The 5372-nt window shown below is 43.1% G+C and overlaps 1 protein-coding gene across 2 annotated transcripts in view; it reads left to right on the top strand.

Annotated features, from left to right (window-relative positions):
• Diaph1 (diaphanous related formin 1) overlaps positions 1-5372 on the top strand; it is a 98955-nt gene that overhangs the window by 90439 nt on the left and 3144 nt on the right. The gene's annotated exons all lie outside the window — the stretch shown is intronic.

The raw sequence follows: 5372 nt of genomic DNA, 5'->3' as shown, positions 1-5372 counted from the left end.
GCAGAATGTTGTATACAAAATAAATAAATAAATATTTTTTTTAAAAAAAAAAACCTTCCCATTTCTGTGCACTAAGAATGGATTATCCAGGCCTCTTCCTTCCACATGAGGAAGTCCTCACTAGGACCCTTTGGAGGCCTAGATGTTTGATAGCTTCTTTCTGTCAAAGGGTAAGAGCACTGCAGAAGCATCTTTGGCAAAGTTAAAGCCTGGCCCCCATTTGCTGGCTACTCTGTAGACACATTTGCTATGAGCTTCACTTGGAAACTGCTGTAGAGAGAAGATGGCTAGATAATAGTGATGCTTCTGGACCTTCAGTGCTGACAGACCTGGAAGGAGGACCCTAGCAGATTATACTAGCCCATATAAACTCAGTGTCCTAGCTCCAATGGTCTCAGAAGGAGAAGCGGGTATGAAGGAAGGGCTTAGATCTCTGGTTAGGACTTGGAGTTTTACAGATAGGCCTTTGTGTGGAGAGTACAGCTAACAACAACTCTTTGGGTATTTAGTTTTTGTAGAGGTTCTCACAGCACTGTTTCCTGCCCATCAAAAGTACCATGCATCTCACTGTGCTGTCTCCATGAGCCTCTTAACTAAGCCCAGCCTGCTTCAGACTTTGGTGGGGAATTCCCTTCTAAGCCTTTTCCTGAGGAATTGTACTAGAGACCCAGATGCTTCCTGTGTAAGCAGCCAGTCATCAGTGACTTCCCTCTGCTGGGGATGCCCCATTCTCTGCTGCTTTCCTAGTGAAAAACCAGGACTTGCTTGTAGAGAAAAAGATTTTTTCAGAACTACCTTTTCAGTAGAGTACCTGATTTTAGTCAGAGTACTACTTCCCAGTTAGAAAGACAATTCTAGGGGACTTACGGGAAATACTAAAATCAAAAGAAGTTGAAAACAAGGACTGCATAGTTTATATCTGCTTCAGCTTGTAATCTTATCTTTCTGATCTGGTTTACTAAGATTACCAAACATCTGGGAGACCCTCTAAAGCACTCCTACTTATACTGTGGGCTTTTTAGACTTGGGTTCTCTCACATCATCTAAAGGGTGTGGCCTTGCATCAGGCGTAACAGAAAGTGGCTTCAGAATGTCTTACCAAGGATTAGGATCTTTTCTTCAAATAGAAAGACTGGAGTTTTGAAGGCCCCATTCTCAAAGCACAGAGGTCCCAGGGGTTACAAGCTCCCTCCAGGACTGCTGGACCTAGCTGCTCTGTTCTTTGTCTGGCTACCTCTTGACTGTCCCCATGACCAGCAGTTCTCAACCTTCCTAATGTTGCAACCCTTTAACATGATTCCTTGTGTTATGGTGACCTCACCAATCCTGAAATTATTTTGTTGCTACTTTATAGCTGCAGTTTTGCTACTGTTAGGTAGGGGAGGAGGCTGCTTGTTTCGTTCCAAGCCACTTAGCCCCAAAATAATCACACAGAAACCATATTATTTAAATCACTGCTTGGCCCATTAGTTCTAATTTCTTATTAGCTAACTCTTACATCTTAATTTAACCCCTTTCCATTAATCTGTGTATCGCCACATGGCAGTGGCTTAACCGGGGAAAGTTCCCAGCGTCTGTCTCTGGTGGTGGCTCCATGGCTTCTCTCTCCGCATTCTGTTTAGTTTTCCCCACCTGGCTCTATTTCCCTACAGCTCTGCTATAGGCCCAAAGCAGTCTCTTTATTTATCATTGGTAATCACGGCATACAGAGGGAAATCCCAAATCACTGTTATTGAATCGTAATGTAAATATTGACGTGCAGGATATCTGCCAATGGGTTAAGACCCACAGATTGAGAAGCACTGCTCATGACAAGGGCTGAGAGCCAAAGAACCAGAAAACTGTCAGGCTTATCTGCCTTACAGTCTTTCCCTTTCCCAGAGGCAGCTGTCTCTATTCAAAGACACTAAATTTTTCCCTAGAGCCTCCAGGAATGTTAAAATCTTCCAGTCTCCAGAGACATGAAGAAGTGACCCTACACAAAGACCCATTGAGGACTTGGAAGAGGAGTGTTACTATCAGGGCTGGTTCATTAAAAGTACCATGTCAATTGCTGTGGTCTGAAGGGTGTGGGAGAACAAAGGCTTGAGTGTCAAGGGGAAGAATCCTTGTGATTGTATCACAGTTCCCATTTCCAGCTGTGATTGAGTCAGCTTGTGGTTTTAATGACTCAACTTTATCTCTAAGCCAGAATTGTACGTAGGCCACTTACATACTAGAATGAAAGTCAAGAAAGATCTATTTTTCTGAAGTCTCTGCTGTCTCCCAGATTAGTATAAGCTCTGCTTATGCTAATCAAGGTCTGTGTTAGAGCCTTGAGGGACTAAAGACCTTCCTATTGACTAGTGTCCACCCTGCTCAGAGGTGGGAGTGAATGTGCAAGACCAGCCTGATCTACAGAGCCAGTTCCAGGACAGCCAGGGCTACACAGGGGGTAAAAAATTAAGATCCTAAACCAGAACTGTATCCAGCTTTTGTGAATCCAAGTCCAGGGCTCTTCCCTACTAAGCCTGCATTATTGGACAGGAAATGACAGTGACCTCTATTTGGGCCAGAAAACTCTGGCATAGGATATTACAAAGAGAGTTCTGGGAATGGTAAAATTATGCCGGGGAGATTTTCTGATGACCCCCTTGTCTGGGAAGAGTGTTCCTGTATCCTTACTCTCCCCAATTTTGTAAAAATAGGACAAGAGGTATAATTAGTATGGTTTCAGACAATGATGAGTTATTAGGATAATGACTGTCCCATCTGTCCCAGTTTCCTCTTCCCCGAGGAAGCCTATTAACACGAATACTTCCTCTTTAGTGGTAGTTCATAGCTGGAGTCTCAGGATTTTTTCCTGAACCATTGTACTTTTTCTAATTGAGTTGTGCTCTTAGTATTACTTAGCAGGTTTTATTTATGTGTTTGTTTATCCTTACCTTCTATGATTCTAGCTTTGACTATTTTCTCATACTCCACCTCTATACCCAAATCTGTGGGTCCATTATCCTAGTTAGTAATTGTCCCAGATACTTCATAGTCAAACACTGATCTGGTTCTATGGCTGCTGTAAGGACTGGGTAGTCTTACAGACGGAGGAAGTCAATTTTCCTGATTGTTTAGTCTGCTTAGCATAATAGTGACCCTAGAGATAGATCAAAAGTTGGGATGCTGGGGTTCCCTTGGTTTTATCAGTTGAAACAAGAACTTTCTCATTCTTAACCTTGGACCACTTCATGTCCATCCCCAATGTACCTACTTTTAAGGCTTAAAAAGGAAATTGTGCTGTTTTCTTCGTCTGCCATATTCCCTTGGTTCTTAGGACATATGTAATGAATCAAAAATCTAGTGAGTATAGAAATATCCTAAGACTGTTGAATTAAAGTACAACAGAGAATCTTAAAGGAAACAGCCAAAGAAAGCAGCAGTTTAGGGCTTGCTGCCCTGGAACTCTAGCTTCTGTGTTGCTTACTCCACGGCAGGTATTAGAGTCGGCAGATGCTTCAGTTCACCCAGTAGAGTTAGATGGATGTGCACATGTGTACACATACACATATGTAGTTGCAGTGAAGAGATATTGAACCACCATTTTTCTGGGCATGACAGTGGGATCCTGGAGAATTGAGTGCTTCCTAAAAGAGTGTTAAAGAAGCACATAAGAGGAGAGACTAAGAACATAGGGAAAGCACACACTTATCCTCATACATCAGTTACTGAGGCAATGGTTTGTTTTCACAACCCAGCATCCATCTAACTTGGTGAAGCCCCTGAGGGTGTAGGTCTCTTACACAATACGCACCTGTGATCTCTACCCAGATACCCCCATTTGCTGTCAGCAGGATTTTTACTGTTCTTTCTCCTCTTGGTAGACAACCCTTTGAGCCCTTGGGAGGAGGAGGAGGAGGAGGAGCCCTCTAAGTTGGTAATCTGTGGGCGGATCGTGTGTTCCCTGCCCTGTGGGCAGCTTCTATGTGTGTACAAACAGTAGCTTGCTTTGGGTCATGGCTCTGCCCTGAGACTGCCAGTCCTGGACAAGGCTTGGGCTCTTTACTTGGTTTGGCTTCTGCCTACTTACAGCTTTTTGCTGATCCAAAGCAGACACCTTGTTTGTGACCCCTCTGGACTCTACCTGCTCATGACCCAGTCCTGCAGCCTTTGTTAGGGAGTGCTGCTGTACTTGTCGCTGCTTCTCTGAGGAAGCCATTGCTTTCTCCACTCAGTTTTCCCTAGGTCCCAGGAGGTTTGTTTTTTTTTTTTTTTTAATATACTCTCACTGTGTAGCCCTGGTTTTTCTGGAACTCTATCTATGTGCCTGCTTCAAACTCCCAAGTGTTGAGACTAAAGGTATGGGCTACCACATCCCAGCTTTTTTTTTTTTTTTTTTTTTTTAATGTCATCACTTTTAGGTATACAGTTTGGGGACTGTCACAAGACTGTGCAACTGTTACTATTGTTATATTTCAGAATATTTTTTCATCATCTCCAAAAGAAACCCCATATCCATTAGCAATTACTTTTTAACTTATGTATAAAAGTTGTACATATTTTTTCTGGAGTATCTAACAGTGGTTCAGTGCATGTACAAACTGTGTAGACCAGGCTGGTCTAGAGCTCACAGAGATCCACCTGCCTCCGCCTCCTGAGTGCTGGGATTATTTTAAGCTAAAAACTTTGGTAGGAGCAAGGGGTATTTGTTTCCCCGTCTCTAATTGCTTATTTAGAAATTTTTATTGTTTTAAATTTCATTTTACATTCCAACCACAGTTCTCCCTCCTGCCCCACTTACTTAGAAATTTTGAGACAGGGTCTCATAGCTAAGGCTAGCCTCTATGTTTGCCGACCTTCAACGAAGAATTCTCCTGCCTCAGCCTCCCAAGTATTGAAAATGCATGTGTGAGCCACCATGCAATCTTTTCCTGTTGTTCTGCCTTCTATCTCTGTGAATTTCTCTTAAGTTGGGCACTCGCAAGAATCAATTTATATAATACAGCATTTTATGTCTGACTTTTAAAACCCCTGGTTGCTCAATATATATGCAGTCTCTACATGCTGCTTAAAACAGCATGGAACTAGATGGTTGTCATGTGATGGGCATGGTCCTAAGAAGCTGTCTTCCTGTTGAAGATACTGGGGCCCCAAGTATGGATTTATAAATGAGCAGGAGAGACTTGGGCTAAGATTTCTTTCGAGGATTTCCTTCTTGGTCATCCTTGCTTGGCATTCTCTGGTATACATTTTACCATTTTACCCGTGTGTGTGTGTGTGTGTGTGTGTGTGTGTGTGTGTGTGTGCACGCGCGCGCGCGCGTGCATGTATATGTGTGTGCGTGCATGCACACGTATGTTGTACACCTTGAAGAGGTGTGGGCTTCGGTTGTTGAAGTGCAT

This window comes from Microtus ochrogaster, chromosome 18, assembly GCF_000317375.1.
Source record: "Microtus ochrogaster isolate Prairie Vole_2 chromosome 18, MicOch1.0, whole genome shotgun sequence".
Lineage (NCBI taxonomy): Eukaryota > Metazoa > Chordata > Mammalia > Rodentia > Cricetidae > Microtus > Microtus ochrogaster.
The sequence above is the reverse complement of the archived record's forward strand: the minus strand, read 5'-3'. Positions and strand labels throughout refer to the sequence as shown.